We start from the raw sequence: 23,900 nt of genomic DNA, 5'->3' as shown, positions 1-23,900 counted from the left end.
TCAGGTGGCCTATTAGATTTAAAGCTGAAGGCCAAGTGACACAGCCATCTGTCTCATACCTTCCCTCATGCTTCTCCTGCAAGGGCTTATCTTGGTTACCGTATGTCCCTGAATAATATATATATATAAAATCAAGTGAAAGTGATGTATTAAACTTACTATGGCAATGCTCAGAGATTGAACAGATTTGATGTTTTTACACATACATGCTATTTTTTTCAACTATGTATAGTTTCAAGGCCTTCAGGCCTTAAATACAAACTGTAATATTTAATAAATATATAATATGAACTGTAACATCTCATTATTTTTTTCCATAATACACCAAATAACATCAAAGAATGTTTACAAATATCAATGTGCTACATCTCACTTGCAGGACTTGTGAACATTTATAAATATAATATGGTTTTTTTTTTTATAATCAGAGAAAAAAAGTCTAGATGGATGATATAGAAGCAATTACTTTTATTTACTCTTACTTTTCTTACCCATAATTACACATCCTTACTCCTCAAATAAGCCACAAGCATGGAGTACCTCAAATGAAGGGAAGAATAAATAAAATTCCTCAGTAACATGCATAAACCTTCAATGACTGAGTCCAATTCACCATTTTGCTCCCAACAAAAATATACTAGTTATGCAAGCAAAATAATATGTATCATTATTCCAGACAAGAATAAAAACATGCCACAAGCATCATCCATCCATCCATCCATCCATCCATCCATCCATCCATCCATCCATCCATCCATCCATCCGTTCCAATGCACCTTCCATCTAGCCTGATGGCTAGAACAGTCAAGTAAATGTTTTTTTCACAGGGATTAAAATCTCCTCAGGAGTATGAGGGAATTGACTGTGAAACTTCCACAGTCTTAACGAGTATATCGACCATAGGAATACTGTACAAAGAAACTATTCTGGCTGTCTCAGTTCTGAAAGAGGAGACTACCTCTTAGTCTTTCACAAGTACAAGTTGACAAGTAGAGGTTCCAACATCCAGACACTGGAGAAATGCCAAAACTTGTCTTGGTCTGTGCATATAGAACTTTGTCATCCCTTGAGAAGATATCCTTGAGATAAAACTGAAATCATGTTCAGCACACAAGGTCTCATTCATATGCTTACTTAGCCTATGAAGATCTGTATAGTTGCCTAGTCATTGCTGAGGGGGAAAGATAATTTTAATTTACTGTGCAGGTCATATTAAAAGCACTTTGCAAGCTTTCTGGTATATCTAAGTTATTCTTAGTGTAAGTTAGGCCATCTGATTTTAGCTACCCAGGCTTTGGAATCAATACAATAACCACAGTGCAACCTTTTCTATTTCTTTGGCTCTCATGATCCAAGAGAAACTGCAAAATGTGTTCCAGTTCTGCCTCAGCAATCCTTTGAGTGGTCATACTTTTCCTTTTTACCTTGATTATTTAGCCCTGGTTCACCAAAAATCATTTCTCAAGCTTTTGAAATTAAATTTCTGCTTACCAACAGAAAACAAATTTAATTTGAAGAACAGATTTCTTTTTATGTTACATGAGGGTTTTTTTTGTTTGTTTTTTTTTACTACTTTCTTCTGTTGATCTTCATTCTTGGAGTGCTTTATCTGGAAAACGTAGTTAGACAGAAAAAAACCCTTCCAACTGTATATGGTGCGATGCTTACTTAAAAAAAATGATAGTAATCTCTATAGTCTGTTTTTATTCTGTGAGTTTCAGTCTTCAGCATTGACAAGAATCATAGAATCATAGAAGTGTTAGGGTTGGAAAGGACCTTAAGATCATCTAGTTCCAACCCCCCTTGCCGTGGGCAGGGACACCTTATGCTAAATCATATCACCCAAGCCCTCATCCAACCTGGCCTTGAACACTGCCAGGGATGGCGCATTCACAACCTCCCTGGATAACCTATTCCAGTGCCTCACCACCCTCACAGTAAAGAATTTCCTTCTTATATCCAACCTAAACTTCCCCTGTTTAAGCTTTAACCCGTTACCCCTTGTCCTGTCACTACAGTCTCTAATGAAGAGTCCCTCCCAGCATCCCTATAGACCCCCTTCAGATACTGGAAGGCTGCTATGAGGTCTCCACACAGTCTTCTCTTCTCCAAGCTGAACAGCCCCAACTTCCTCAGCCTGTCTTCATACGGGAGGTGCTCCAGTCCCTGATCATTCTCATGGCTCTTCTCTGGACTTGTTCGAACAGCTCCATGTCCTTTTTATGTCGAGGACACCAGAATTGCACACAATACTCAGAGTGAGGTCTCACAAGAGCAGAGTAGAGGGGCAGGATCACCTCCTTCGACCTGCTGGTCACGCTCCTTTTGATGCAGCCCACGATATGGTTGGCTGTCTGGGCTGCGAGCACACACTGAAGCCGACTCATGTTCATTTTCTCATCAACCAACACCCCCAAGTCCTTCTCTGCAGGGCTGCTCTGAATCTCTTCTCTGCCCAACCTGTAGCTGTGCCTGGGATTGCTCCAACCCAGGTGTAGGACCTTGCACTTGTCATGGTTAAACTTCATGAGGTTGGCATCAGCCTACCTCACAAGCATGTCAAGGTCCCTCTGGATGGCATTCCTTCCCTGCAGTGTATCAACCGAACCACACAGCTTGGTGTCATCGGCAAACTTGCTGAGGGCGCACTCAATCCCACTGTCCATGTCAACGACAAAGGTCTTGAACAAGACCGGTCCTAACACCGATCCCTGGAGGACACCACTCGTTACTGGTCTCCAGCTGGATATTGAGCCATTGACCACAACTCTTTGCATGCGGCCATCCAGCCAGTTCTTTATCCACCGAGTGGTCCATCCATCAAATTGATGTCGCCCCCATTTAGAGACAAGGATGTTGTGTGGGACAGTGTCGAATGCTTTCTACAACTCCAGGTTATGACATCAACTGCTCTATACCTGTCCATCAGTTCTGTAGCCCCATCATAGAAGGCCACCAAATTGGTCAGGCAGGATTTCCCCTTAGTGAAGCCATGCTGGCTGTCACCAAGCACCTTGTTGATTTTCATGTGCCTTAGCATGCCTTCCAGGAGAATCTGCTCCAAGATTTTGCCAGGCACAGAGGTGAGACTGACTGGTCTGTAATTCCCTGGGTCATCCATTTTCCCCTTCTTGAAAATGGGGGTTATATTTCCCTCTTTCCAGTCATCAGGAACTTCACCTGACTGCCATGATTTCTCAAATATGATGGCCAGTGGCTTTGCAACTTCGTTTTCCAACTCCTTCATGACCTGCGGATGGATCTCATCAGGACCCATGGACTTGTGCACATTCAGATTCCTAAAATGATCTCAAACCAGTTCCTCTCCTACAGTGGGCACAAGGTCTTCATTCTCACAGTCCCTGTATCTGCCTTTCAAGACTTGGGTGGTTTGGTCAGAGCCTTTGCCAGTGAAGACCGAGGCAAAGAAGTCATTCAGAACCTCAGCCTTCTCCAAACCCCATGTAGCCAGTTCTCCCGAGAGCTCCCTGAGGGGGCCTACATTCTCCCTAGTCTGTCTTTTATTTGTTATGTAGCTGTAGAATCCTTTCTTGCTACCTTTAATACCTCTAGCTAAGTTTAATTCTAACTGAACCTTAGCTTTCCTAACCTGGTCCCTAGCTTCTCGGACAACATCCCTGTACTCTTCCCATGCCACCTGTCCTTGCTTCCACTTATTATAAGCGTCTTTTTTCATTTGAATTTTCCTCAGGAGCTCCTTATCCATCCAAGGAGGTCTCCTGGCCCTCCTGCTGCACTTCCTTCTAGTTGGGATGCAACACTTCTGAGCTTGCAGCAGGTGATACTTTAATATCAACCAACAGTCTTGGGCCCCTTTGCCCTCTAGGGCTGTATCCCATGGAACCTTACTAAGCAGGTTCCTGAAGAGGCCAAAGTCTGCTCTTTTGAAGTCCAGGGCAGTGAGCTTGCTGCATGCTCTTCTCACTGTCCTGAGGATCTCAAATTCGAGCATCTCGTGATCGCTGCATCCAAGGCTGCCCTGGAGAGTCACATTTCCAACGAGCCCTTCCCTGTTGGTGAGCACGAGGTCAAGCATGGCACCTCTCCTTGTCGGCTCCTCTATTACTTGCAGAAGGAAGTTGTCTTCTACACAATTGAGGAACCTCCTGTATTGCTTATGCCGGGCTGTACCGTCCCTCCAAGAGATGTCAGGGTGGTTGAAGTCACCCATGAGAACAAGGGCCTGCAAGCGGGAGGCTTTTCCTATCTGTCTGTGGAGTGCTTCATCCACAGGTTCTCCTTGATCAGGCGGTCTGTAACAGATCCCCACAGTAATGTCTCCCATAGCTATATTCCCTTTAACCCTGACCCACAAACTCTCTGTGGACTGCTCACCTGTGCCCAGACAGAGTTCCATAGTCTCCAGCCTATCCCTAACATAAAGGGCAACTCCCCCTCCCCACCTGCCAGGCCTGTGTTTCCTAAAGAGCCTGTATCCTTCCATTCCAACACTCCAGTCGTAGGAGCCATCCCACCATATTTCTGTGATGCCTATTATATCATACCCCTGTAGACGTGCACACATCTCTAATTCCTCTTGTTTGTTTCCCAAGAACAACATTTAAACATCCCTTAGAAGAGAGAGCTGCTCCCATGTATGCTTCCCTGACATATTTCTCTCTTTTTTCTCTGGTAGAAATAGCACCAGATCTCAAGTCAAATTTAATGACAAAATGTCATACATGAAGCTGTAAAAACTTAGCCAAAGGGACTTTTTTCCTTGCAAAATGTCAGAAACGAAAGATTGTAGCTTCAAATCTGATTTCCCATTCATGCCACCTGTCTCGTTCTACTAACAAAAATTTCCCCAGCTAACAGAAACGCCATGAAACTTTTTTGTATGCACTTTGGGAATATGAGGCTGATAAAGACAGATAGAAGGAGCTAATATGATCAGCATTTTATTCAAGACACCAAGGAATAGTTTCTGAAGCCCTTTCTGTTTTGTTTATTGGAGAGAAATGAAGTAAAGTATACAACGTTACCTGCCACGGTTCCTTCCCTAGTGGCAGATCTCCCCAGGCATGAGAGAACTTGTGCTGAAAAGAGCAGATCTGAACCTTTACCACAGGACAGCAAATGGCAGTCTCACTGTTTCCTTTCTCTGCCTTGACCACATATTTCAAAGAAGCAATCTGAAAAAGAACTGGTGGGTTTGTTTTGAAGAGATGCCTTAAGAAATAGTCTGTAAAAAGGAAACAGTAAACTCCCCAAAAGTCACGATTGGTAAATGAACACATCAGAAGTGAGGGCTGTTTGTAACAGACATCTGATAGGCTTATTAAAGCTGTACCTCTACAGTAGGAAAGCAGGAAAAAACCTTTGCTGCATGGACCACCACCCACACTCCAGAGAGAACAGAGCAGAAGCCCCAGAGAACTTCAGCAATTGCAGGACAACAATTTAGGGAAGAAATAAAATAAGGGCATGTTAGTGACACGAAGGCTAACAAAAGTACTAAAGATGCTTGTTGCAGGAACGTAGTCCTGCAGACACAGATAATTTGATTTGAGTAGGGTATATATCCATCTTATAACAAAGTGTGATAAGTCCTGGAAGATCTATTACTCTCCTATCCGTTCACTATGTTTTATATTTTAACCTCAGTTTGCACTTTCTTTTTCTTAACTTTGTTTGGACCGCTCATGTCATAGCCAAGTCATTCTCAGCTTCCTCTCTATTGTTGGGATTTCACACCTGCATGTGCAGAGGTAGAATAAAATGTCACTTTCTTTGACTGCTCCCCAAGTACTCCTTTTTCAATACACTTTACCTGCACTGTTTTTCACTGGTCTTTAGTGGCAGTATAGTTTTAAAAATCCAGCTTTCTGATTTTCTATGGTTTTGCCTCTTCAAGAAGCATACTATGAACATTGTTTTAGACTTTTTATCATTTCTAGTCTAATACTAATTTTCATTTTGGGGAAAACAGAAAATAGTTTGAATTTAACAGCTTCAGAAAGTCAGTTGAAAATTATGGGAAAAAAAATCACTTCTTTTCTTGAAAAACAGTTTTCTAAGGAAAATGTGTGAGTTGAGTATTGAGAAAGGACATATTAAAGTCTGCAGAGACATAATTAATGAGATTACTAACCACAATATTACAATTTACACTTTTCAAAGGTGCATTAAAATCAAATCAGGACACAATTCAGCCCTACGTTTCAGTGGTTCTCAATGGTATTTCTCCACTGACCTTTAGGGAGGTATTCATCTCACTTAAATTTAGCTATCTTAATTGTTTAAGCACTTGTGCAGCCAAGAAGGGAAGGGTGGAAGAGGAGGGGGAAGGAAAGAAGCAAACATTTAAAGGACAACTATTCTTATATTAAAAATGTGCATAAAATTGGTGTTATGAGTGACCCTCTAATGGGTCTTCTCTATGGTAGCTCTGTCTTATGCATTAGTATGAACTATTTGCGTCTCCTACTGGTCTTTCAGCCATCCAAGAATAAAATTTTCTGACAGAAAAGCAGGAATGAAGAATTTTCTTTTTGATGGCCTACTTTACTATGAATATTGATAATTTTTAATGTATAAACTAAGAAATGAGTGGCATGCAAGTCAAAGCCCATGCATAGGTTAGTGAAGCTTTCTCAGTCATAGTGAAATGCAACAAGGTGATAATGGCAGGTTTACTGTTTGGATGTGGGTAGATCTCTAAAGATTACTTCAAAATTAATTCTAATTATCTTTGAAGTGCTGAAATATATTCAGAGAGCTAAGTGCAAGTGATATATAGGTGTCAACTGCGTAGAATTGCAGCGCAATTGCAGTGCAATTTGCGTTACATTCATTTTCCATTTCTCAATGAATGAGAAGGTTGGAAAATGCAAAAATAAATTAATAAGTTTGGTTTTGGAGTTTAGAAAGGTTTTTAATGCTGCATAGTGTGATAACAAAAAAATACCACTAACAACTTGCCCTTATAGCGCTTATATATCTTCAATCGCTAAGGAACAATACATTGCAAAGTTTTGTTTTATTAGATCTTAATTTTGGTAACAAAACAGTATTATTTGTGTACCTTGTTATTCTGCTGTTGCTCTTTTCTTCCTGTGTTACTTACAACTCAAGCAGTAAAGCTAAAAATGATGTATTTGAAAAATTGAATCTCTGAGTCACTCCAAGATACCAAAGCAAATTAAATGAAAATTGGAAGAGCTAGAATTTTTTTCACATGAATGAATAATTTCTTACAGAACAAATACAAGGCTTTTTGAGTGGAAAAAGCACTGATTGCCAAAAGACAGGAGAAAAGCTGCTTTATTTTACATATAAATGAAACAAAGTAAATTAAAAAAATAGTGTATTTAAGTCACAGAAACAGATTGAAGTCTGGTTTAAAAAATACAGTAAAAACAAAGCCAATAAAAAACTCAAAAGAAACTTTTGATCTGATTAAACTGTGGCCTGTTGGGTTTGTTACAGTGAAAGATCCTGTAAAAAGACAATTTACTGGGGACCTAATCCAACATCCTCTGAAATCGATGGAAAGATTCCCAGTTTCACTTAACTTTGTCTAAGACAAAGACCTTTCACAAGCTCTACAAAAGAGAGTAAGAATATACTTTACCTTACTGGTTTTAGATCACATCTTCTAAAATACTGAGGTGATCTAAAACAGAAAGTGAAGAAATTACATTTCTAAATATCATAATTGTTTCACCTGTGATACATATTTCACTACTACCAGAATTCTTTTTCTTCGACATAGATTGAGATCTTATCTCTACACTGTTTTATAAGTTTTCATGCTTTGAACCCTCAACCTTATCAAACACCTGTAGCTAATCAGTTACAACATGCTACCATTTTCCTGGGACCAGTGCATTTGTCTCAGAGCTGCTTCACTACAGTTACATGTTTCCTTTGATCCGTAACTGTAATGTTAGGAACATTCAAGTATGTGATTGTATTTGTGTGGAGCTGTGTTGTGAAACTGATGCAGAGCTTCGTGTTTTTTAGATTCTTTGCTCTTGTATTGAGGAAGATGCCCTGCTGAGTTTTTGTGCTTATTGTTATGCTATCAGTATGCTGTAATTCTGCAGTGATTTGAAAAGTTAGTGACATAGTAAGTGGTTTAGAAGGAAGAAGAAGAAGGAGGTCCATTATCCCCAGGCAGAGCACTTTGTCTGGTGTCTTTTTTTTTTTCATTCCAAATTTCCACTATGCCACATCCTTTTACATCATGTTTTTCTGAATTATGCTAACATATATCAAGTCATATCGCATAAAAAATAAGCTAATGTGACAAGACATGGGATAGTGGAATGAAACTTGCTAGAGTTTTGAATTATATTTCTTTCAGTTTTTTTTTTTTCATCTGTTGCCTAAAAAGAAAAGGCTGATCAAAACCACCTTGCCATTATCTGTGTCCAATATACACTTAAGCTTTTTGCAAAAAATTGGAAAGCTACTTTTGCTAACTCCTGCAAGGTTCCCTATTAGGAATTTATCCACTCTTTGATGCTGAGAATCTTGTAAAATATTTTTCATTCAAAAATATAAACTGAAGATTTAATCTCTCAGTTTTAAAGCTGCATTGAAGCAATCATTTGCTCATTCTACTAGGAGTTGTATTTTGATTCAACAGTCAGTGAAATGAATCCAGAGCATGATTTCAGTGATTCAGCACGCTTTCACCACCTCCAAAAGGCATTTTATATTACTAATAAGGCTCCTACTGTTTGTGAGACCAATTTTCTGTTTCATCTACCTGTTTTTTTTCTTTCAGAAGTATCTTTAGGTTTTACCAGCTAATGATTTGAAAGAGGCTTTCCTAAAGAGATATTTTTATGTCTTCTTCACTGTCACAGGAATATTTGCCTTTTTAGTGAGCCTATAGCCATCAACAGCAATTTAGGGCATTAAGTTTCTGCAGTGACATGAAACCTCCAAATCTGAAAGCCTTTTGTCTGGGCTTCCTATCTTGAAAAGAAAACTGCACAGCATCCTACAACTCATTAAAGCCAACCAGATAAACCAAACTCTTTCATGCAGCTTGGTTGTCACAAGGCACCAGTGAATTCAGCTCAGTGGCACTGAAATGGCAGAGGCTAACCTCTAAACAGCATGTATATACGTTTTATTCCAGCCTCAGAGAAGTTCCAAGATTTTGGTGTCTCCCAGATTCCTATGGAAAAATTTTTTCAAGGAAGCAGCTACAGATTTGTCACACTTCTCAGTTAGAATACAGTATTTTTGTCTTTTCTGGAATAGCTGGTATACTTTGCTGTTACATTCAGAGATACCACCTCCTCCTCACGTAACTTTGGCTAAAATTACCAAGAAGACACCAGTAGAAATAAGTTAAGGAGACTTGATCTTATGTAGTGCATTTTCAAAAAACTGGTGAGGATGGGAAAAAGTTGAGGAGAAAACAGAACCTAGTGTTATTTGAAGCATTGTGAGTGAGAACAAACTAAAAGTCTTTCCACAAGTGGAGACTTTTAATCTCAGTGTTATGGGTTCATGCCCTACAGTGGGCACCGCAGAGGACTGTCATGGTTTAAACCCAGCTGATAAATCAGAACCATGCAGATGTTCACTCATTCCCCTCCCTTCTTTTCCCCCTCTCCCAGAAGGATGGGAGGAGAATAGAAAGAATGTAAATCCATGGGTTGAGGTAAGAACAGTCCAGTAATTAAGGTATAACACAAACCACTACTGCTACTACCAATAATAATAATGATAAGGGAAAACTAAAAGGGGAAAAGGAAAAGAAAACAATAAACACAAGTGTTGTACAATACTATTGCTCACCACCCACCGACAGATATGTAGCCTGAACCAAGCAGCAGTCTGGGCCTTCTGGATAACTCCCCCCAGTTTACGTACTGGGAATGAAGTGCTGTGGCGTGGAATACCCCTTTGGCTACTTTGGGTGAGGTGTCCTGTCTCTGCTTCCTCCAGGCTTTCCATGACCCTCTTCACTAGTCGAGCAAGAGACTGAAAAGTCTTTGATTGGGGTAAGCATTACTTATCAACAATTAAAAATATTGGTGTGTTATCAACACTGTTCTCATGTTAAAGTCAAAAACATAGCCCTGCACCAGCTACTAAGAAGGAGAAAAATAACGTTACAGCTTTCACAACCCCATAGATTTTAAGAGGGATAGAGTTCATTTACCATGTGAAAACTTACTTCTGCAAGAATATTCTAATAAATACTTTTGCTATCAGTAGCTCTTGTTCATTCAAATCATATGTCCACACACACCTAAATACCAAAGTTAGTTAATAATAGTAACAGCAAAATCAGCAGGGCCTGAGTTCCCTTCAGTCAGCCGTAACACTGGATGTCAATTTTCCCCATAGGTTTGGTTTGTCAAGATAGTTAAAATATTGGTCAATCACTAAAAATAAGCAAAAAATCAAAAGCCCAAAAGTTCTGCCCCCACCACAGTCTATATGCTTCTGTAAGCTACATTACACTGTGTTTAAAATAAAATGCCAGACATTTCCATTCTGTTGAACTGTGTTGCTGCTGCTGCCCAAGTCAAGCAGTCTTCAAAGCCCTTTGCCTATGAGATCAAAATGCCTAATTTTCACTCCTCAAAAGCTACAGACCCTGCAATTTGTTGGGTTTTGAAACAGAAAAATACAGTGTCTGTCTAAAGTGGTCTGACCATCTGTAGCAATGGATAGAAAGAAGGAAGGCTGGGTGAGGGGATAAAGATGGTTACTTAGGTTTAAGTTGAGCACTTGGGCCACGAAGCTTGAAGAAATCCAATTTCTCAGTTCACCTCTTCTCTGTTATTCAAAGGTCTCCAAGCTCTGCAATCTTTTTGGTTCATACTCCAGTGAAACCATGTTAAACTAAAAAATGCATAAGCCGGAACAAAAAACAGGAGTTACAGAAAAGTTTTATGAAAGAGCTTAAAAGCGTCCTGTATTCTCAGACTTTGCCTTGGGCTGTACTTCTCCCTAGTAGTTCTAGTCTGCAATATGCAGTGAAATATTAGGTGCTCCTACAGAAGCGGGACTATGAATATTCCATATTAAAACAGATCGTGTACATTTGCATGCTTCTGAAACCTAGCTATTAGAAAGACATATATTACATTTTTCTTGGTGTTTTCCAAGCATTAATGTAGAAGCATGCATTAAACAATGTTAACAAAACTCATAGATGGATGTGTAAATTAACAGGTGCCACAAATTTCAGCATTGGTATTGCTTAGTTCTGGTGAGCCTTTAAGGTCTTACAGTGATTAAAGATAAAGGTTATTAGTGACTTCTAATGGGATTTTCAAGCCTTAAAAAAAAATGCTTGGGTTTTGGTTTGGTTTCTTTTTTTAAACTTTCTTTTTGCAGTTATATATTCCACTACCATGCAGCAGTGGTAAACCTACTTCTTAGACATCTGACTTGCTACTTATCAGCCTGTGAATTTAAACAAGAGTAGTGACAACATTCATAGAATCATAAAATAGTTAGGGTTGGAAAGGACCACAAGGTCATTTAGTTCCAACCCCCCTGCTATAGGCAGGAACACCTCACACTAAGCCATCTCACCCAGGGCTCTGTACAACCTGGCCTTGAACACAGCCATTGGTAGAGCATTCACAACTCCCTTGCGCAATCCACTCCAGTGCCTCACCACCTTAACAGGAAAGAATTTCCTCCTTATATGCAATCTAAACTTTCCCTGTTTTAATTTAAACACTTTATCCCTTATCCTACTGCTACAAAAAAGCCCCACCCCAGCATCCTTATAGCCCCCCTTCAGATACTGTAAGGCTGCTATGAGGTCTCCATGCAGCCTTTTCTTCTCCAGGCTGAACAGCCCCAACTTCCTCAGCCTGTCTTCATACGGGAGGTGCACCAGTCCCCTGATCATCCTCGTGGCCCTCCTCTGAACTTGTTCCAACAGTTCCATGTCCTTTTTGTGTTGAGGACACTAGAACTGTACACAATACTCAGAGTGAGGTCTTACAAGAGCAGAGTAGAGGGGCAGGATCACCTCCTTTGACCTGCTGGTCACGCTCCTGATGATGCAGTCCAGGATACGGTTGGCTTTCTGGGCTGCAAGCACACACTGAAGCCAGCTCATGTTCATTTTCTCATGTTCCAACACCCCCAAGTCCTTCTCTGAAGGGCTGCTCTGAATCTCTTCTCTGCCCAACCTGTAGCTGTGCCTGGGATTGCTCCGAGCCAGGTGTAGGACCTTGCACTTGTCATGGTTAAACTTCATGAGGTTGGCATCAGCCCACCTCACAAGCATGTCAAGGTCCCTCTGGATGGCATTCCTTCCCTCCAGCATATCAACCGAACCACACAGCTTGGTGTCATTGGCAAACTTGCTGAGGACGCACTCAATCCCACTGTTACCAACAGTGTGCGGCCATCCATCCAGTTCTTTATCCATCGAGTGGTCCACCTATCAAATTGATGCTTCTCTAATTTAGAGACAAGGATGTCATGTGGGACAGTGTCTAGCACTTTGCACAGGTCCAGGTAGATGATGTCAACTGCTCTACCTTTGTCCATCAGTTCTATAGCCCCATCATAGAAGGCCACCAAATTGGTCAGGCAGGATTTCCCCTTAGTGAAGCCATGCTGGCTGTCACCTAGCACCTTGTTGATTTTCATGTGCCTTAGCATGCCTTCCAGGAGAATCTGCTCCAAGATTTTGCCAGGCACAGAGGTGAGACTGGCTGGCCTGTAGTTCCCTGGATAATTTTTGAAAATGGGGGTTATATTTCCTTTTTTCCAGTTGTCAGGGACTTCACCTGACTGCCATGATTTTTCAAATATAATGGATGGTGGCTTATCAACTTCATTTGCCAGCTCCTTCAGGACCCGCAGATGGATTTCATCAGGTCCCATGTTCAGTTTCTTAAGATGGTCTTGAACCAGATCTTCTCCTACACTGGGACCTAAGGTCTTCATTCCCACAGTCCCTGTGTCTGCCTTCCAAGACTTGGGTGGTGTAGTCAGAGCAGTTCTCCTGATAGCTGCCGGAGGTGGCCTAAGTTGTCCCTAGTCTGTCTTTTATTTGCCATGTAGAATCCCTTCCTGTTATCTTTCACATCCATAGCCAAGTTTAATTCTAACTGGGCCTTAACTTTCCTAACCTGGTCCCTAGCTTCGTGGACAACATACCAGTATTCTTCCCAGGCCGACTCTCCTTGTTTCCGCCTTTTGTAAGCCTCTTTTTTCCCTCAAAGTTTCCTGAGCAGCTCCTTATCCATCCAAGGAAGTCTCCCGGCTCTCCTGCTGCACTTCCTTCTAGTTGGGATGCAACACTCCTGAGTTCATAGCAGGTGATCCTTGAATATCAACCGACAGTCTTGAGCCCCTTTGCCCTCTAAGGCTATATCCCATGGAACCTTACTAAGCAGGTTTCTGAAGAGGCCAAACTCTGCTCTATTGAAGTCCAGGGCAGTGAGCTTGCTGCATGCTCTTCTCACTGTCCTGAGGATCTTGAATTTGACCATCTTGTGGTCACTGCAACCAAAGCTGCCCTGGAACGTCACGTTTCCAACCAGCCCTTCCCTGTTGGCGAGCATGAGGTCAAGCATGGCACCTCTCCTTGTCAGCTCCTCTATTACTTGCAGAAGGAAGTTGTCTTCCACGCAATCAAAGAACCTCCTGGATTGCTGTGCCAGGCCATACCCTTCCTCCAACAGATATCAGGGTTTTTGAAGTCCCCCATGAGTATAAGGGCCTGTGAGCTTGAGGCTGTTCCTGTCTGTCTGTAGAGTGCTTCATCCACAGAGTCCTCTTGCTCAGGCGGTCTGTAACAGATCCCCACAGTAATGTCTCCCATCGCTGTTCTCCCTTTAACCCACAAACTCTCTGTTGACTGCTCACCTGTCCCCAGACAGAGTTCCATACTCTCCAGCCTATCCCTAACATAAATATCAACTCCCCCTCCCCATCTGCCTGGCCTGTCTTTTCTAAAGAGCCTGTAACCTTCCATCCCAACACTCCAGTCATAGGAGGCATCCCACCATGTTTCTGTGATGCCTATTATATCACATCCCCATCAGCGTGCACAAATCTCTAATTCCTCCTTTTTGTTACCCATACTACGGGCATTTGTATAGAGGTATCTGAGCCAAGCTCCAAATGAAGCTGGCTCATTGGCTGGAGCGGCTGGAATATATCCACATTGCTCCGGGCATTTATTATAGGTGCTGGTAACTGATGGGGTGTGTTGGAATAGAATGATGTCCTCCTCCCTCAACATATCTCGTTTAAATCTTTCTTGACCAATTGGAAATAATTACACAATTTCTTTCTTGTTGGAAATAATGACAAAATTTCTTTCTATGAAAGCTATTTTTAAAATATGAAAATTGTGAAATCTAGCTGTTTTCAATGCAGTTTTAATGATGTTCCTGCTTTGAACCAGAATTTGCAAGAAATGAGCAAATGGCTTGAGAAGCTTTCATCTTAGTACTACAATGGTTTGGAGGTGACTTGCCTGTTAGCACATGTGTATATATTTAAATGTACAGAGGTAATTTAGTAGGCAAAGAATTTCAAAATGTAAGTAAGTGCTTCTCAACTAGGCTGGCAGAGCTGCTCCATTAGCACATCTGGTATAGCTGCTGCTTTGAGATGCGACACAAAGATGGATGGGCTTCAGAGTAACCACACTTCCCACAGGCTGCAGGAGGCAGCAGGACTGCCTGACAAGCCTGCCAGGTTCATTAAGCTCAGTAGAACCCTGCAGGAAAAAAAAAAATTAAAAATAGCTTTCAAAGACTCCTTGGGTTTAAAAGTTCTGGGTTCTTTTCCATCTCAACATGCAGAGAAATCTTTGCTTTTAAAGCACAATTTACATCCCCCGAATAAAGAGAAGTAAAATATCTTTTTGGTCTGCTTGATACAGATGAGCTGGCACTTTCTTGGGAGGAATTTACCCTATTCATCAGCTTAGCTCACCTAATTCTTGAGTGGAGCTAGTCACTTTGTTGAAAATACCTGTTTCACTATGCAGTTCCAGCTATGCTTAAAATCCACATCTTGAAATGCTAGGCTGTTTTTTTCTAGAGGTGTACTTTTTCACCACCATGTTTTTGGAGGTGTTTAGAGTTAAAACTTTTGTTGCTGTTGATGCTATTAGGGGTTATCAGCCAGGAGAGGAACTGGGAAAAAAAAAATAAAAATCTAACGTCAAATTCACAAAATGTGTTGTCTGAGGTACACATATCTTTTCTGCAACCTTACGTATTATCAGTATTAGCTACTTAATCCTTCCTTTTCCTTCACTGAAGGAAGGTAAGGTAAATAATTAGACTTTTCATAGATTAAGCAGAAGTATGGCTGTGATCTTGTTGTACTGAGTACCTTTTTAATTTTACTTCAAAGGATGATGCAGTTCTATAAATTGCCTGACTTCTTCACAGCAAAGAAAGATGTCATTGAATGCCACAGGTAATGAAAGATTAAAATCTTATTCATAGTTCTAGACCCCACTCTCAATACCACAGTGACAAACTGTGCCATAGCAATTGTTTGTGCATATCAGACAAATGATGGCTGAAATTTTTTAAATATACAGGTAATGTTAAAATTCAGTCACTGGAACTCCAGCTGTCCTATGCATGTAAATTCACTGTTTTAATATTGGAAGGATTGTGTATGGTATCATTTGCTGTACAGTAGCTAGAATCTTTACATGTTCTACAAATTCCTTTATTTCTCAGATGGCAGGGCATTTCTTCTTACTTATGTCTATTGATGCCATTTCATATTTTCATTGTCTCCTAGCGAGACTGTCAGCCCAAACCTGTTGATAAAACCTTGACTCACCTACCATTATCTGTATATTGGGATTTAAACATAACTTCATGGTAGCAAAGGAAGACTCTTATGCCTTTAAAGACTTCTAAGTTGTCACTTATAACCTAAACAAGCAAAATAACACTTAAAAATGAAATTTAGCACAGGCACAGGGAACCTATTCTAATTTTCTGTATCTATCTATCTTCCTTATTGTGCTTTTGTTTGTAGGAGTACCAGGACAGATTTTTGTCTTACCACGATTGTTTTAGGCTCATGGATCTGTCTGAACTTCAATTACTTTAATATAGCATGTATGGATTGAATGATAGAACAAGTGTGTGCTAGCAGAGATATCATTTCATCAGCTGGAGCTTCTGCTTAAATATCAAAATTTTAAAAAGTGTTCTTGCCTTATGAAAGAGCTTGACAGCTGTCAGATGAGACACTGAGAGTGTGAGGAGTGAAATCAAAGCCATCTTCCTGCTCTTTCTTTCTCCACAGGTTCTGTCTGAGTAAATACCTCTACCCAGATATGCAGGCAGTATACATAAGAATAAATTCTTGTAGCATATATTTTTATTCAAACTAAATAGGGGAAAAAAAATAAAAGGGGCTTTCAAAATTCTCAGGTTTGTGCTATAAGTAAATATAATCCTACTTCTTATCTCAGCATGATGTGAGGAATAATGTCATCTTAGCTAGGTGTATACAGCACAAGTCTTCACGAAGCTCTATGAAAGATGATGCTTGTCTGTGAGACATAAACCCTACCGGATCCAACTGGGCTTCTTAAGGATGACTCAATTTACTGGTATGCTGCAACTTGCAGGATTAGATTCAGCTTATAGGTAAAAAGCACAAGAGAGGAAGTGTTTAAGCAGAATGACTAGCAGGTATGTGGCTGACAAGGCTTGAATTAATTAACTTGCCCTACCTGGAAATAAAAAAAAAAAAAAAGGAGGAGAAAGTGAACATAAACATCAATAATCCATAGCAACAATCATGAAAGAGGGCTTGAAGCATGGGATGATTGAAGAAGAAAAGAGTTTAGCAAGGCCGTATCATTAAATAGGCAGACACAATGTTAACTTACACGTAAAGACAAAGGAAGGGAAAAGAATGAAGGACTGAAATCCTGTTAAAGGAATTAACATGATTTTTCAGGTGGGATTCCTTGGGGCAGCCAGAAATATGCCTGGCAAGAGACATTGGTGACAACTTGTTGCCTGTGTGCCAAGACAAAGCTAGGAATATCGAAGTACTTCTACTAGAGGAACTGTAAAGGAAATTTGAGTATTTATGGTCTATTGTGAAACAGCTCAGATGAGAACTAATGATGAACAGCTTGATATTAGACACTGGAAGAAAAAAATTTTTGTTGTATCCCTTGGTTTTTGAGCAGAAGGTTGGAGGAATTCAAATCTGATTGACCCTACTGAAATATTCAATAAAAAAGTGATTTAGTTTGAGCCTGTCAGGAGGGGATACCAGGGAAAAAAGAAAAAGAAAGAAGGAATCTCTTCGTGTTTTATTTAGCCACTATGTTTTGTTCTGAAGAGCACGGTGGTTTTAATAATTTTCATTCAACTCAGGCGGAAAGAGTAAAGATCAAACAATGGTAAACAAGTACGAAAAAAATTAATACTGCATATAGATGAAATGTAAATATATAGTTAAGAATTAAATACAGTGTTGATTGTAAGTAGAAAAAAATCTGTTACAATAAATAGAAACATGCTATTAAAAATAAGTAGAAAGTTTATTGATGGGTGGAAAAGTTTGATTAGCCTTTACAATTGTAAGATCAGTCTTAAAATCTTGAAAGAATAAGGATACCAAAAAAAGAGACCCTTTAATTATTGGGATCCCAGACTACGTCTTGTAGGATGTCGGAAAGATATAGAATTAAAAATTAATAAATCTTCAATTTGTTGAGCAAAAAAAAGACTACCAGTCTTCTGCCTAGCTGGTTCTAAACACAAGGATTAAGGAAAACAGGCAATAGTCTTATACTGTGATTGTAACCGATAATAGAAAAGAACTGAAACAGCCAGGCAAGTCTGAACCACTGCCAGACACTATAAAGTTCCTATGCTGTGGTCATTCTCAAAAGATAAGTGACTGCCTGACATTTGGAAAGGAAGAAGTAAAAGCTGCAAAAAGTTCCATCGAAAGTCCAACTGAGCAGGAATTTTCACATGCCAGAAAACTGCAAAGTATGAAGAAAGAATTGATAACAGCATGATTAGCACAGAGAAATTTTTCATGGGATCAGTGGTAAGCACTGCAGCAGAAGATGAATGGGCTGCTACTCTGGAAACAAGTGGAATATTTATTTATTAACTAAGAAGTAGGTGCAGTGGAATATATGGTAGTCAAAAATCATGATTATCACTGGCAGAGGAGCTGGGGGCAGTGTTTAAGGTACATGGATAGAAGATTGGGCTGGAAAGAGTAAGCTTCTGCCCCCAACTCAAGCACATTCACCAAATGTGCCAGTAATTAATATATGTGGGAAGGGAAGAGGAAAGGAAGAGAAGAAATAATTTTCAAATATATTATAAGGACAAAGAAAGACTAAATTAATCAAATATGCCAGGTCTCAGGACTTATCAGGAAGAACATTGCACTGAAATACTTAAGAAAATGTTAGGGGATCTCTTCCATGGAAAAATTCCTAAAAGAGCAGAGAACAGAGCTTAAAAAAAAAAAAAAAACAGCTACCCCAGATGATTCATATCCTTGGGATTATAGAATAGGAAAGATAGAGACAAGAGAAAAAAATGAACACATGCAATGCCTTGAAGTAGGAAGACATGTTTGGCCAACAAATTGTCAATATCCATTTCTGTCAGGGAAAAAAAGGAATCAGGCCAGACTTGTTTATGCCAGAAAAAAAAAAAAAAAAAAAGAATAAAAGAAAATGACCAGAAAATCCAAGCGGTTCTGAGAAGACCTAGAGCTCAAACCCAGAAGCTACAGAAGCTGTTGGAATCATGTCCTGTGTTATCTCAGGAAGACAGCCAGGCAGACCACAGCCTGCCCGCACAGGGAACGACTAAAAAATTATAAAAAAAATAACCATAGAGTGTAGGACTGTAGAAATTGATGGCCGCCCAAACTGAGGGTGTAATTACGCTGCTTCGCAAACACATCTAATATATATGTGATTCAAATCTTACTAGAAAATCTTATTAGAGAGTTTAAAGAACTTCTGACTTCAATTAAAGAGTCATGAGAAACCCACCAGGACTCCAGGATTTCTTGCCTTCTGAGAGATGTCCATTCTGAAATCTTCAACAACATAATTCTAACTGTCAGTCTTTACAAAATCTTTTAAACTGGGTTATTTTCAAGCACCTTGCTTATTATACTGTTTATGACACAACAGTATCTTCTATTGTAACACATTAGATACAAGATTAATCTGGATTAATCTAATTAATCCAGAATAATCTAGATTAAAATTCATATTGTTGCTGTTATATTTTTATGAGTGTTGACTGGCCTTCAAGATTTGTCAGTAAGCACCTTTATAAAGACAAAATTATGCGTATGTTTGCTTAAAAAAAAAATGCCTGTATATATTTTTATATACGTATAACTATGAAGTCTATAAAGAAGAAACACGTTATCTGCAGTCAGGTCAGAATGTAAAGTAGGTACAGTGTATGATGATGACAATCCTAAAAGGCAAAATTTGAAGAAACAAGTCATGTTGCGTCATAAGATGGATTTTAAAACTATCATATTAAACCCATGCTACTTTAGAAAATATACTCTTAAGACTCTTTATATTTGACTTTTTTCAGCATTAAAACCCCTCTCTTGGATGTTGGGCTTATAGCTAATTTTTTTTTCTAACAACTCAATGAATAGAAAGATAGTAAAATGAAAATATTAAATGTTGATAAGCAATATATTTTCATAGTCAAAACCATCCATCCTGAGTCTTCAGGCAAGGGTCAATAATAGGGACAATTTGCAAGGCTGATCTAATGTTTCTACAAGAAGGAATAACAATGAATGTCTGTGTTAACATCTAATACAACTTTAAGCATGTATACTGTGAGACTAGACACTTCCATAATCTTCAGCAAACTCAAACAGTTGATTTGCTCTGTATATGTAGACAACAGAGAGCTCTATTCTCTTCCCTCCTGCCAAACTTGACTACTAATTGCTTTCTGAACATGTACACATTGTCAGAAGTTGTATCAGACTGAAGATGGAGCAATTATTTTCTACAGGTTATTTTCAAGGAAACTTTACAGAGAAATGTCATCCATTAAAGCAGCATGGAAATTTTTCTCAGCACCACAGGGACTGCTGAAAAAACATGTGAAATGCACACAGGAATGTTTCCTCATATGTCAGGCCCAGAAGCAGTCAAAGCTTTGGATTGCATTTAAGAAGGAGAAAGAAGAAAATAAAAAGCTTTAGGCATGTTTGCATTTACAGTTGAGAGATAAAGTGACCACAGAAAAACGCTATTTATAAAAGTATTTGAATAAGCAGACCAAACTATGTTAAGTTTCAGTAATACCATGTGATATATGGTACTGAAGTTATGTTAGAGTCATCTGTCATTTTAACTCCATAATTTATTGTGAACCCATAATCCATTCTTAATCCATTCTGAGACCCATAAAAATGAGTACCAGAACCTGAACAAGAGAGCACAAGTAGGGCTTTATGAGACACCCATCTTCAGCCTATCAAAGTCTCTGCAGTCCCACAATGGGTTTTTATTGGCCCCACACTGCAGGGAGAGCATCCATGGGGATAGATCACATGCTTCATGATCTAGTCCAGAAGAAAAACAAGCCCATAGTTGTTCCACAACAGCTTCATAAACAATTATGGAATACAAAAACATTTTTCACCTACATAAAAATTACATATTCAAATAGCTCTCCTGTTCTAGGGAGGATGGAAAAATTCTATGTATGGAGAAATCATTACAGAGTGGAAAAGTAGGACCATTCACTTTGAAACAAGCATAATATCTTGTATTTTATTTATTTATAACATCAAAATCAAATTGCTACTGATACTTAAAAAGGACCACTGACTTGCTTAGATTATTTTCTAAGGATTTCTATATATGTGGTATCCATTCTGCATTTATATCTGAGCAACAACTATAAACTAAAAGACCATTTGCGTGCACTTTGTACATGCATTTTCAAAGGCAATTTCAGTGCATTATGTGGAAAAGAAGTCCTACAGTTTCACTGGCTTCTTACACTGTGAACAGAGCAAAATACATTGAAAAGATATGTGAACACTTTCATAACTCCCTGGAAACTGACATTCAAACACCAGCATCATTTATGAAATTATGGCTGGAAGTTTCAATACATTTTTGACCACAGGAACCTGACCTTTGTAACTTTCATGTGTGCTACGTCTTTACCATCAATATTTTATGAAAAGGGATTTTTCACTCTAACATATTCTTTCTGATTTTGAAGGAAGATGAGTGTTCAAAATTTCAGAGAGTGAAATAAAGTGTAAAATAGTTAATTGATCACAACCATTCATTTTTCTGTATTTAGAGAATTCAGTGGAAAATTAATCAGGGAGAAAATTTATGACCTTTTCTTGTAATAACATTTCCCATAGCTGAAAACATCCTACATTTTCACTTACACATTAACTGAAAAAATGGAGGGTCCAAGTGTGGATGGACTAAGAAAAGGAAGGCTCAAGAAGTGAATGAAGAATATTTATGGATGGAATTACAATGAGTGGAAAGCAATAGAATAGGAATTTATGTTTTGTATTTCATATCAGTTTACACACTGCACACAGGCCAGATGTGAGTCACATTTTTTAATATATTCAGTAATGCCTTTCTCAGTCAAACGGTTTCCAGACTAATACAGAAATCAGGCTTCATTTCATATGTGTGAATCAAAAGTAGGTACAATGATCTTGATAAAATGCCACTTAAAAAAAAAAAAAATACATGTAGCAGAAATTGGGGGTTACCGTAAGTGGAATGAGAGCTTTTTATTTCTAAGTTATTTGGTAGCACACATTAATTTGACTAGGGGTTCCACTCTCTCCTTTGAGGAACACCTGCAGCTGGCAAAAAGAGCATGCACATAAATACTGCTCTGGAAAGTCACAGCCAAAAGTTCCAGATAATAGAATATTTTTTATGTTGATAGGGCTGAAGTATCAGTATTTCTGGAAGAAAATCAAGGGGTTTGGTGGTGATGCTGGCAAGTGGACCAGTGATCTGTGTCCGTTTGTGCCATTCAAGAAATCCTGGAGCTTAGTGCTGTAGCAAGCCTTCGCTAGCCCCAACTTCGAACTGAAAGCTTTAGAGTGGATTGTCATACATACAAATCCCTTTAAACTGTAAAGTCAGTTAAAAGGCTGACAGGATACTGAAACCCTTTTGACTCTGAATGGTAACATAGTAACAATGTTTTTTTTCTAAAGCCTGTCACTAGCGTTCACTAAAATTGCTCCCTTTCCCAAGATGTTAGTGGAGCTGCAGAGGGTTAAATAAAGGTAGGGGAGACAAGAGTTCGTTCATTTCATTATAAAATATGGTGCAGCCTGGCAAGATAATGAAAATGTTATTATTTCATCAAGAACAACTAAATGTACCTGATTTAAGGGGACTAACAAGAAAAGGGGGAAAGGAGCAGCTTTTTATAATATTAAGCTCATGAGATATTTTTCCTGTAAAAGTCATTTCTTCATTAAAACTGTAATTGAAAAGGGACATGCTGTTCAACAAGTTCAGTGTTTTATGTATGCCATAGAAATCCCATGATGAGCCTAAAAATGAAATTCATATTAATCACTGACGTCCTAATCCTCCTGATATAAGATCTATATTCAGGGATATGTTCTCTTCTGAAACACCAGAATCAACTCTGAAAATGAGATTTTAGATTAGCTTTTTGGATAGTCATTGCATAGGCTCATCCATATGAAATTTGCTATGTGCTTTCACAGCATCTGGGGATAAAGAGCTTCTCACAGTGCCTGCATTTGTCATACACGGTTAGAAAGCTAAGGTACCATTCATACACTTCACTTTGTAGTTCTTCTAAAAACATCAATCACAATCTGCCACCCTTTCCTTCAGTGATTGGACAAGTCACTTTTCTGAACACAGCATAAACCTCAAGGTCATTTTTCCCTAATTATTTTGGTCTACTCTAGAAACTTCATAAAAAGTTCATGAAAAAGCTTGAGAAAAGACAGGCTTTTAGAAAGAGCCATTTTACTGTGTGGCATCTTTACTTCCTATGCATTGCTCTTTATTTGTTCTTTTGACTGCATTTTACAGCAAGCTGCAGATTCTGGTAATAAATCTGCACTAGAAGTCCATCAAAACTGCCATGTATATGTCACAATAAGCAATAAGGTACCAGAGCCTCCTTTATTTTTTAATTCCTTTCCCTTTCACTCCACATTATTCTGAAGGAAGTTTTGATATAGTTTCTCTTCACATTTCAGAGTCAGTACAGGTAGTAAAAAATGTGACAAGGTTTTTCACAAAGTAATCTGCAATGCTAGGGGGGACATTTCAAATATGTGCAAAAGCCAGTCAAAGCAATGAATCAGGTTTCTTTTCCGAGAAACAAGTTGGACTAGACAAATACTTAAATCCATAAAAAAGCGTGAGGTATACTGTATTGGACAGAAAATTCATAACATTCAAAAGTTCTTGAAGATACATAAAAATAATTCTATCCAAGCATTACAGAACAGAAATAGATTTAACATCAATGGCATTTTTTGTTGTTTTCATATTTCCATCGAAGTAAAAGTAAATACTTTTGCACTTTTTGCAGAGAGAGCAAAAACATAAATAATATAATGTAAATGTACTTCCATGACGTTTTAGCACCTTCAACATTGCATTTGTGAAATCCTTATTGTCTCAATCACTTCCTCAGCAGGCTGGCAAAAAGGGAAGAACTCCATGCTTTCTTCAAATGTAAAAAACTAATAAAATACAAAACCAAACTGTGCACTGTATGGATCCTATCATTTTTTGTAGTTTAAAGGATCAACTTGAATAAATTTCAGCCCCCTTTTGGCAGGATTTAGAAGCTAACTCTCTCATGCACCTTTTTAGAAACTTCAGAGCATGCTGCTTT

This window comes from Pezoporus flaviventris, unplaced genomic scaffold (assembly GCF_033815535.1).
Source record: "Pezoporus flaviventris isolate CSIRO_AGI_PZ_B2104156 unplaced genomic scaffold, CSIRO_AGI_Pfla_v1 ptg000007l, whole genome shotgun sequence".
NCBI classification, from domain to species: domain Eukaryota; kingdom Metazoa; phylum Chordata; class Aves; order Psittaciformes; family Psittacidae; genus Pezoporus; species Pezoporus flaviventris.
Note: the sequence above shows the minus strand (reverse complement) of the source record.